Source organism: Culex pipiens, chromosome 1, assembly GCF_016801865.2.
Source record: "Culex pipiens pallens isolate TS chromosome 1, TS_CPP_V2, whole genome shotgun sequence".
Classification (NCBI taxonomy): Eukaryota; Metazoa; Arthropoda; class Insecta; order Diptera; family Culicidae; genus Culex; species Culex pipiens.
Window position 1 is genome coordinate 67,964,830 of NC_068937.1, and position 12,029 is coordinate 67,976,858.

General features: G+C 37.0%; 1 long non-coding RNA gene across 1 annotated transcript; it reads right to left on the bottom strand.

Moving 5' to 3' along the window:
- Nucleotides 1-8,613: 8,613 nt before the first annotated feature.
- LOC120429516 (uncharacterized) lies at nt 8,614-10,655 on the bottom strand. Its single transcript, XR_005607421.2, has 3 exons — nt 9,414-10,655; nt 8,889-9,215; nt 8,614-8,827 (listed from the first exon to the last, which is right to left on the bottom strand). It is a non-coding gene; the product is annotated as an uncharacterized LOC120429516 (long non-coding RNA).
- Between the last annotated feature and the right edge of the window lie 1,374 nt (nt 10,656-12,029).

The window sequence follows — 12,029 nt, forward strand, 5'->3', positions numbered from 1 at the left end:
TGTTATGGTTTCGTTTGAGCAACCTGCCAAAAATGTATGGAATTTCGTAATTTTTGTTCTCGTGGATCAAACTTACTTTTTGCCCAGGTATTTAAAAACGTAGGTTTTAAAGAAAACCTAGATGTTTGGGTATCAAAAGATCGGAAATTTTATGCCCTTTCCGATTCCACATAGGTTGACTTGTGAATCGTGGACCGGTTCGGATGCCGGCGGATTTTCCTACGACGTAATTCCGGGTTGGTACGAAATTCCAACAAAAAATCTATTCTATCGATACAAATACCCCCAAAACGGTGTTATACCCACTCCAAAATGTTTATTTAGCAATTATATGGTAATATATTTACATTTAGTTGAATTAAAAGTTTGCAAAATTAAGTTTAGATAAGTTTTATATAGAATTTCCAGAGTTATATAAACTTTTATACTAAGTAGTTAGTAAACTTTATATTCAATCCAAATTCTTTTTTTAATCAGTCAAGGATGCCTATTTGGAGTTAGGAGACTGGATTTATGGTGATTTGTCAACAAATAACATTATTTATGTTAATTTTTCGAAAGGTGTACATACTTTTTTTGCACCTTTTTTATTTTTGTAATAGTATTTGTTATATAACTTTTTATAGAAATCATCTTTTCATGAGATTTTTGTAGCAAAATGTTTGGCATGAGTTTCTGAACAAAACGTAGTACTAGGTTCCTGTCAAACTTTAAATTTTTTACATGTTTCATCACAAAATGTGCATAGTGCCCAAGGGGTGTAAATACTTTTTTTACATACTGTATGTGCTTGTTTCGGCAACATGTTCTTGCTCGGTTTTTTAAACACGAACGCGAGCTACACATAAACAACTTGCTTACGAGAAATCCTAGCTGAAACCAAAGGAGCAATTCTCTACGAAATCGGTCTTTTTTCTTCAATTTTAATTTTTGTATTTTTTTAATCCGACAGAAACTTTTTTGGTGGCGTCTGTATGCCCAAAGAAGCCATTTTGCATCATTAGTTTGTCCATATAATTTTTCATACAAATTTGGCAGCTGTCCATACAAAAATGATGTTTGAAATTAAAAAAATCTGTATCTTTTGAAGGAATTTTTTGATCGATTTGGTGTCTTCGGCAAAGTTGTAGGTATGGATATGGACTACACTGGAAAAAAATTATACACGGTAAAACAAATTTGGTGATTTTTTATTTAACTTTTTATCACTGAAACTTGATTTGCAAAAAAACACTATTTTTATTTTTTTTCATTTTTTGATATGTTTTAAAGGACATAAAATTCCAACTTTTCAGAAATTTCCAGGTTGTGCAAAAAATCTTTGAGCGAGTTATGAATTTTTTAATCAATACTGATTTTTTCAAAAAATTGAAATATTGGTCGCAAAAATTTTTCAACTTCATTTTTGGAAGTAAAATAAAATTTGCAATCGAAAAGTATTTTTGTAAAATTTTGATAAAGTGCACCGTTTTCAAGTTAAATCCATATTTAGGTGACTTTTTGAAAATAGTCGCAGCTTTTCGTTTTTTTAAATTAGTGCACATGTTTGCACACTTTTGGAAAAAATATTTTTGAAAAGCTGAGAAAATTCTCTATATTTTGCTTCTTCGGACTTTGTTGATACGATCTTTAGTTGCTGAGATATTGCAATGCAAAGGTTTAAAAACAGGAAAATTGATGTTTTCTAAGTCTCACCCAAACAACCCACCATTTTCTAATGTCGATATCTCAGCAACTAATGGTCCGATTTTCAATGTTAATATATGAAACATTCGTGAAATTTTCCGATATTTTCGAAAACAATATTTTCAAAAATGTTAAACCAAGACTAACATTTCATATGGATTTATCTTGAAAACGGTGCACTTTATCAAAATTTTTTCTAAAGTACTTTTCGATTGCAAATTTATATTTACATCGAAAAATGAAGTTGAAAAATTTTTGCGACCAATATTTCGATTTTTTGAAAAAAATAGTATTGATTAAAAAATTCATAACTTGCTCAAAGATTTTTTGCACAACCTGGAAATTTCTGAAAAGTTGGCATTTTATGTTCTCTAAAACATATCAAAAATTAAATTCAATTCAATTCGGTTTTATTGGTGAATAATCAAGATACAATCAGTTCTTTTGCAATTCATAACAGAGTTTTGGAGTTCCTTTCAGCTGTGTGTTGCATCATAATCCATTTTGGAACAATTATTTCTATAACTAAGGAACTAACAAGAGCAAGAAAAATTAAAAAAAAAACTTGCTAAAATTATCAAAAAATAAAAATAATAAAAATAGTGTTTTTTTGCAAATCAAGTTTTAGTGATAAAAAGTTAAATAAAAAAATCAAAATTTTTTTTTTCCGTGCATCATTTTTTTCCAGTGTAGTCCGTATCCATACCTACAACTTTGCCGAAGACACTAAATCGATCAAAAAATTCCTTCAAAAGATACAGATTTTTTAATTTTCAAACATCATTTTTGTATGGACAGCTGCCAAATTTGTATGGAAAATTATAAGCATAAGAGCATCATTACCGGTGCGTTGCGGAAATTGTTGCTATTTTAATAACCCGTAACGCTACTATTTTAGTTTAGTCACCCGGTCGCACACCGGTCGTTGCCAAATTGGGTTAGCAATTTACTACCCGGCAACCTTACCGGTGGTTGCTAAACTATTTTGTTCGGCAGTTTGATGAAAATGTTTCGAAAACATTTTTTGAATAAAATATAATAACTTTACCCATATTTGTTTTATAGATTCATAAAACAAAAACAAAAGTACGTTCCTGGAACCACTTTGGATGCATATGGGCCAGTTCCGGTTAACTTAAAACCGGATACCAGAAGAACAGCCAACTTAATTGATTTGATGGAACCTTTTTATATTGTATATTATAACGAAATGGCAATCTATGACAATGCCGTTGACCTTTGACCGATCCTGGCCAATCCGTAACGTGTTTCCGGTGGCCGAAAATGCACACTTCCGGAATATGGAAGAAAACCTAGGGACCATCCCCTAGGTAAGATTCCCAAAAAAGTGTCCACGTGGTTTATGGATGGTCCCCTATCATCCGATGTCGTTATTCTCTGACCCATCCTGGCCACTCTGGAACCAGTTACAGGTGGCCCCCTGAGGACACTTCCGGAATATGAGAGAAACCCTATCATCCGACGTATCAAACTTTATGAAATTGAAAGATATGACATTCTACGTTCATAAAGTTTGATATGTAGCATAATATGGTTTGTATTCCGGAAATGTCCCCAAGTGGCCTCCGATAAACAGTTGCAAATTGGCCAGGATGGCTCAGCGAAGATTTACATATCTTTCAAATAAATGAAAAGTCAAGTTGCTTGTTCACCAGGTATCCGAAATTCGGTTCCAGGTAACTCGGAACCAGTTACTGTAGGGGCCTTAAACCACATGGACACTTTTTTTTATCTCAGACCCCCCTCGTCCCTTGTGGACAATTTCCGTACAAAAAATCTTTTTGTATGGAGCGTTGACAATCGCTGAACATTCCCGATCCCGCCCCCCCCCCCCTCCCCTCCAAGCCTAAGGTGCCCACGTGGTTTATGCATGGTCCCGTACATGTTCTGGCAATCGATTTTTGTATTTTCAGTAATTTTTATGGGTCAGTTCAACTATGCGCAACGGTATCGGATATACGTGAAAAACATTAAAGGATAAACTTGTCGGATGTTCCGAAACCTGCAAAATACGTATTTTTAATTTTCTAATTTTTAAAAATATGATGTAGGGAAATAAAAAAGAAATCTTCTTAGCAATAGTGCGTGATGGTGCAAAATCAGGTTTAGAAGATCAATAGAAGATATAATTTTTGCTAAAATATCAAAAAATGGAAAAAAAATTAAAAATATTTTTTTAAATCAGAGTCAAGTCTGCAATCGAAAACTACTCAATTTTGACAAAGAACTTTGTCCTATGGTTTCTATACGTGGTGTCAATCCAAAATTGTCGCGAAGCGAAAACGTTACGTGACGAATTCCCCTCTCGGCAAATTTCCCCTCTTTTTGGTGCACGCTGGTTGGATGAACGAACGTTTCCCAATCAGTCGATCGAGAGACGTGAGATTGATGTACCTAAAATCTCCCCCACTCCACCTCATAATTTTCGGATCGTCGACGAGCCAACAAAACTCGGCTCGGTCGGTCCCGAAAATTCATTCTATTGCTGGACGACGACGAGGACACATCAGAAGCAGATGGCCTGGTGGCCCGGTAGCAGACGGCCTGGAGGTCCGGGAGCAGATGGCTTGGAGGCAAGGACCAGCTAAGACATGCCGGTCGCGTGAGTCGATCTTTGGAACTGGCCACCACCTGGAGTGGCCGGAGGCCCTGCGGATGTTCCGATGGGGGGACATTTTCCGGACCGTAAGAGTTGTGGCAATATGGGTATCAAACTTTAGGGATTTTGATACTGGACATGAAATTTGATGTTCGGCAGTAGTGACCACAATCCGGAGTGGCCGGAGGCCCCGGGGATGTTCCGATGGGGGGACATTTGCCGAACCGTAAGAGTTGGGGCAATATGGGTATCACACTTTATGGTTTTTGATATCGGACATGAAATTTGACATTTCGGCAGTAGTGACCACAATCCGGAGTGGCCGGAGGCCCCGGGGATGTTCCGATGGGGGGACATTTTCCGGACCGTAAGAGTTGTGGCAATATGGGTATCAAACTTTATGGTTTTTGATACTGGACATGAAATTTGACATTTTTGCAGTAGTGGCCACCACCTGGAGTGGCCGGAGGCCCCGCGGATGTTCCGATGGGGGGACATTTTCCGGACCGTAAGAGTTGTGGCAATATGGGTATCAAACTTTATGGTTTTTGATACTGGACATGAAATTTGACATTTTTGCAGTAGTGGCCACCACCTGGAGTGGCCGGAGGCCCCGGGGATGTTCCGATAAGGGGACATTTGCGGAACCATAAGAGTTGAGGCAATATGGGTATCAAACTTTATGGTTTTTGATACTGGACATGAAATTTGACATTTTGGCAGTAGTGGCCACCACCTGGAGTGGCCGGAGGCCCCGGGGATGTTCCGATGGGGGGACATTTGCCGGACCGTAAGAGTTGGGGCAATATGGGTATCAAACTTAATGATTTTTGATACTGGACATAAAAAGTTGCATTTGGCCATTATCTGAAATTAAGCAGTTAAAATATGCTAATGCTAAGCAGTTAAAATATATTGCTTATTAGGCAGGAAGTAATAAATAGACTACTTCAATGCACATTTTTTTTGTGCCACTGTGAAAATCTGTTTCTGGAAATTTAGAATAACTATCTCGTAATCATTAAGAGCCCTGTAAAGGGTAGTTTTTAATGTCTGCTGTTCAAATTTCCTTTACTGCCGCCGATTGCTTGCAACAGCCTTGCAAAACATTCCCGCATCTTGGTAACTTTCGAGTGGTGAAGGAAAGTAAATTGATTTCACTTCGATTTCTATTTCAGCTCCACTTGCAATTTCCGTCTCCTTAGTTCGATAGGACGGTTATTATAAGGGGGGAATTTGGACCGGACATTCTAATCGAAAATTTCAACTATCATCTTGCAAAGTTCTTTGTCATACTGGTCATGTGTAACATAACCACCTGCATCTTTTTTTTAAATAAAATGTACCGTTTTAAGTTATACCTACTTTTTGGTATAAATTTTCCGAGGTATCGTCAGTTGAAAATTACATACTAATTACTTGACACTTCACAAAAATCATGTTCATCGATTCGAATTCTTTATGCAGCTGTCATATTTTCAAAGTCTCAGAAAGAAAATTGTAGGAAACCGTTTAAAAAAATTAGAACCTTCATTTTTAATTTTTTGGGCTTAAATCTTGGAAACGGAACAAGATGATCGAGTGTGTCTTCTGCAATGTTGTAGTTGTAGGTAGTAATTAAAATAATTCAGGAAAAATAGTGCAAAAAGCCTTGCAAATATTTAAAATGCACTTAAAAAATTCTTTCAACTATCCGGTAATGCAGATGACTCGGGCCAGGCAATCCACGACTCCCTCGTCCAGTTCATAAGTATATGAGATGGCCCTGGACTGTTTTGAGACGGTGTTAGTAGTTATATAATCGTTTGATATGTTATACCTTATGACATTATTTCACCACTACGGATCAATTCAGTTCTAGAGCACTAAATCCATGATGGCCGACAAGTTAGCGTCCCAGACCATCAATCTAAAGGTGTAAGTGTGAATCCCACCTGATGCTTAAAGGTTTTTTGTAATCAAAGTTCAATTTCTGATTCCAAATTTCAAGGGTACCTACCGGGATTTGATCCCTGAACCTTCTGCGTTCGAGGCAGAAGCCGCAACCATTAAGCCACGGAGCCGAGTCACTTTATTATTTTCAAAACAATTTGTGTATTCAAACTTATTATGATGTAATAATAACCCAAATATTGCCTATCGATAGTTATGAGTATATGTAGTAGCCCGTGTCAAAATATTAAATAAAGTTGCTCAGATCCACAGGGTTGTTACGGGAGAGTCGAAAAAAAATCCGCGCCAAATCCGCGCCGACCTAAATTCCGAAACCGCGCGAAATCCGCGCCATATAAAAAAATATCGCGATCAACATTAAAGAAATTTTATTTTTTAATGAGGAAAAACTAATACAGAAAGTATTTGATAAAAAAAAACTCGGTTTATGTTTAAAAGCTCCAAAAGAATGAAAACAATAAATCCATTTTTAAAAATACCTAAAGAGACGGTAGAAGCAAAGGTCATGAAAAAATCTTCAAAATAGAAAATACAATATTTAAAAACTTAAAAATTTAACTTCAAAAATATAAGCTCAAAAATAAATCCAAATCTAAAATTATAAGTAGATAAAATTTTAAATTTCGATAGTCTAAAAATTCAAAATCTACGAACTTTTATACAGTTTTCAATCCAGAATCCTCGCTAAAATTTCACTACGAAAGAAATTTAATTTCCGATATTTAAAATATTGTCTTCTCATCATTTCAAAATCTCTAACAGAAAAAATGACTTCAAAAATTGTGGCATTCAAGAATTTAAGAATTTAATTAAAAGCTTAAGAATACTAAAATTAGATTTTTTTTTGTTGTTTTCTATATTGTTTTGAATTTGTTATTTTTTTGTTTTTAAATTTCAACTTTTTAATTTTGATTTTTTTAATCTTCAAATTTTTGGTATTTTGAGTTTCAGATTTCTAAAATTTTGAATTTAGAAATTTCAGATTTTTTAAATTGAAATTTTAGAAATTTCGAACAAAAATTAATATGTATTTTGATTTTTTTTTGTTAAAATCGAAAGAACTTCAAAATTTTAATGAAAATAAAAGTCAAAGCAACTAAAAACAATCTAAAACGCATTTTCTGCATGTTTGTCAATACTTAGGTATTTTGGAAACTAATGATTGCAAAACAACTGGACAGGTGTATAATGCATTTTTAAACACTTTTTTCATTCAAATGTTCAAATCGTGGCTCGTAAATTCAATTTTAATTTCCCATTTTTTTTTTGCCTCCCCCCTCGACTTTGGTCAGAGTTGAGGGACATAAACTTCAAAAAATAATTGCAACGGCCTAAAAAGTATTAAAACAAAAAAAAGTTTCGAATGTTTGAATTTCAGAAGCTTTGAATGTTCTGATCTTTTTATTTTCGCCAAGAATGTTAAAATCTTGAAAAAAAAATATTTCTACGATTAAATTCCATCTAAAATTTTAAAGTGGAGGTCAGCTTCTGTTACGTTCAATCAAGCTCATATTTGGCGCCCACCAGAACAAGCCCCAAAAATAGTTTTTGTTACACATTCTAATTTCTATATCTTCGGGAAAAGTTTGTAATATTTGATTTACAACGTTAAAAATTTAATAAATTCAGTATAAAATTAAAAATAAATAAGGTTCAAAATCATTACTCAAAACTTAAAAGAAATGAAATATTCAGAGCCGGAGATGTTAAGAAATGAAAAGAAACATATAAAAAATAATTTCTACATAATCTTCATCTTCATTTTTCCACGTTTCGTACTAAGAAAATACAAACAAACATTTTCAGAAGAAAATTCAATTAATAAAAAATATGAAATTCTTGCACTCAAAGGAAAAAACAAATTATCGTAATTCCTGACAATATTTTTCTTAATAACTTGAAAGAAATTCTATCTCTCTCAATTAATTTATTTATCAAAATTGCCATCCGCGCGAAATCCGCGCCTGAGCAAAATTAGCCAGCAAATCCGCGCCAGATCCGCGCTATCCGCGCGAAACGCGCCATCCGCGCGATCCGCGCCGTCCGTAACAACCCTGGATCCACAATAGATGAAATTTCCCGAAAGAATACTAAATAAATACTTCAACGCATGAAGCTTTTTGCATTTTTTTTACATATATTTAAGCAAAACAATGTAAAGGGGCCAATGCGAGTTTGTAAACAAAGAGTCTATCCTGCTCACGTCAGTGGATGTTTACATTAGAAGTGAGCAGGATAGACTCTTTGTTTACAAACTCACATTGACCCCTTTACATTGTTTTGCTATTATGAAACACATTCGTTCCAATTAAATGGATTCAAATTGTTTCAGTTGGCAGTTGGCAAATTTCAGAATTGTGACTTTAAGATGTGTAAACTTTTCAGTTTTTCGTCAATTTTACGATTATTTATTTTTAATATCATATGATTTTCAAGTTCCATGATGTTGAAGTGCAAAATTTGTGATTTTTTTTTACAAACGGCTTGCTCGCTATAGTCCTTGGGCAAGGCCCAACTAGGATGAGCAGGATGTCCGCGAAAATAAGATAATAACGTTCCATATTTCTGCTGCGGAAAGAGTAAGGTTAGTTTTCAAAATTACACACAAAGAAGCAGTCTGACAACTTACCAAAAAGAAGCTTATTCCGTCGTTCCGGATCAAGATGATGCTTTTGATAGAAGTGGCGTCCACGTCCGGTATGAGGTCGCAGCGACATGTGATACCGATCAGTTTCCGTCTACCCAGCAGGAGGAGTTCCACAAGTGATGGCACGCAGATTGTCTTTTAGGCCGTTTTTCGGACCGCTCCGGCTCCGGCCAGCTACATATTGGGGTACGCCACTATTTTGTTACGCCGAAACCGTCACCTGTGTCACAGGGTAGACTTCCTTGATGGAGGCATGCCGAGAAGTTGACCGAGCAGGGTTGCGGGTTGATGATAGACTTGGTACTGAAGCTGTAGCAGAGAAATAGTCGTCTTGCATATTTATTGCTTTTATTTGTGTTCTCAATCTTCGTCCATTTGCCTAGCCGCCGCAGAAGAAACATTTCCATTTCCGTCAACAATCAATTTTTTTTTCATCGAAAAATCCATACTTTTTTATCGGAAACATAGGCAATTTATCGCTTTACCGAATTTGTTTGTGAAACTAACCTTGTTTGTTGGTGCAAATAGTATCGGTTCCTCTTCCGGAAGGGCCCCCATACCCGTTTTACATCGCCGAAGGACACTCCTTTTGCAGGTTCCCAATCCAGACACCGGGACCACCGACATCGCAGACGAGCTATTTTCACTGTACTCTTTTGGCAAATCAATTACTTTTCGCGGCGAGGACACTTCAACCCGGAACGATCAACGTAAATTAAAAAAAAAAACATAAAAAACCAACATTCGAACGCAAATCTACTGATGTCTTGTTTTGAAGTTTGACAGTTCAAAGTTTTAGTTGCGTTGCTAGCGCGTTGCCAAATTTGGTAACTCGCTCCCAACCGGGGCGTTACGTTTTAGTTTAGCAACGCATTTGGCAACGACCGGTGTGGGAGCAAAGTTACTAACACGCGTTACAAAACCCTAAAACCGGCCTAATACTCACGCTGGTAAGGTTGCTCTAAGCATAGGTGCCCACCCGCAGTTGCTACTCCGTTATTGACCAGGACCTCCAGAAGTTACATCCACGAGCCGTGGAAGATGAGTGGGTGCTATCTTTCCTCGCTTCGCAACTTCTCAAAGGCCCCTATCATGCTGATCAATACCGACGCCGGCCACGACCAGTGGTAGGGTCACGGGGAAGTGGATGGGAATGTTAGTCCGATACTTGAGTGATAGAGACCGCCCAATCGACTGCTTCTCCGACAAAGTATCACATGAGTTTTGAGGGGGTTAGTAGATGGGTATGAGGTCAGGATTCACGAGTGGCAGTGATGTGACCATGAGCATTTTGTTTATCGGTTGAAATTTTTAAATCTTAGGCAGCCGGCTGCGGAAAGATAGATAATTGATTATTTAAAATGGTTTATTTTTATCGAACGCGTGCCAGCCGAGCATTAGTGCTATGGGCTGGACTTATCAGTATGATTTTACTGTTTTTACAATTTAGATAACGCGAGCAAATTTCAAAAATAGTAAATAAATGACGCTTTACTTTTCATAAAATCGATAGTTTGATGAGTTAATACTAAAACTGAAAGTTGGAATAAATTTTCACGATCATTTACGACGAAAATTATCGCGAAAAAACCGGACTGCGCGTCCCCAGAAGCACTGCAATTATGAAGGCATTATTCAATTATTATGACCAATCACCCCATGCACACAAATAACGACACAAAAGAGACGAAAATTATCGCGAAAAAACAGGACTGCGCGTCCCCAGTAGCACTGCACTTATGAAGGCATTATTCAATTATTATGACCAATCACCCCATGCACTCAAATAACGACACAAAAGAGACGAAAATTATCGCGAAAAAACCGGACTGCGCGTCCCCAGAAGCACTGCAATTATGAAGGCATTATTCAATTATTATGACCAATCTCCCCATGCACACAAATAACGACACAAAAGAGACGAAAATTATCGCGAAAAAACCGGACTGCGCGTCCCCAGAAGCACTGCAATTATGAAGGCATTATTCAATTATTATGACCAATCACCCCATGCACACAAATAACGACACAAAAGAGACGAAAATTATCGCGAAAAAACAGGACTGCGCGTCCCCAGAAGCACTGCAATTATGAAGGCATTATTCAATTATTATGACCAATCACCCCATGCACACAAATAACGACACAAAAGAGACGAAAATTATCGCGAAAAAAACCGGACTGCGCGTCCCCAGAAGCACTGCAATTATGAAGGCATTATTCAATTATTATGACCAATCACCCCATGCACACAAATAACGACACAAAAGAGACGAAAATTATCGCGAAAAAACAGGACTGCGCGTCCCCAGAAGCACTGCAATTATGAAGGCATTATTCAATTATTATGACCAATCACCCCATGCACACAAATAACGACACAAAAGAGACGAAAATTATCGCGAAAAAACCGGACTGCGCGTCCCCAGAAGCACTGCAATTATGAAGGCATTATTCAATTATTATGACCAATCACCCCATGCACTCAAATAACGACACAAAAGAGACGAAAATTATCGCGAAAAAACAGGACTGCGCGTCCCCAGTAGCACTGCACTTATGAAGGCATTATTCAATTATTATGACCAATCACCCCATGCACTCAAATAACGACACAAAAGAGACGAAAATTATCGCGAAAAAACCGGACTGCGCGTCCCCAGAAGCACTGCAATTATGAAGGCATTATTCAATTATTATGACCAATCACCCCATGCACACAAATAACGACACAAAAGAGACGAAAATTATCGCGAAAAAACCGGACTGCGCGTCCCCAGAAGCACTGCAATTATGAAGGCATTATTCAATTATTATGACCAATCACCCCATGCACACAAATAACGACACAAAAGAGACGAAAATTATCGCGAAAAAACCGGACTGCGCGTCCCCAGAAGCACTGCAATTATGAAGGCATTATTCAATTATTATGACCAATCACCCCATGCACACAAATAACGACACAAAAGAGACGAAAATTATCGCGAAAAAACCGGACTGCGCGTCCCCAGAAGCACTGCAATTATGAAGGCATTATTCAATTATTATGACCAATCACCCGATGCACACAAATAACGACACAAAAGAGACGAAAATTATCGCGAAAAAACAGGACTGCGC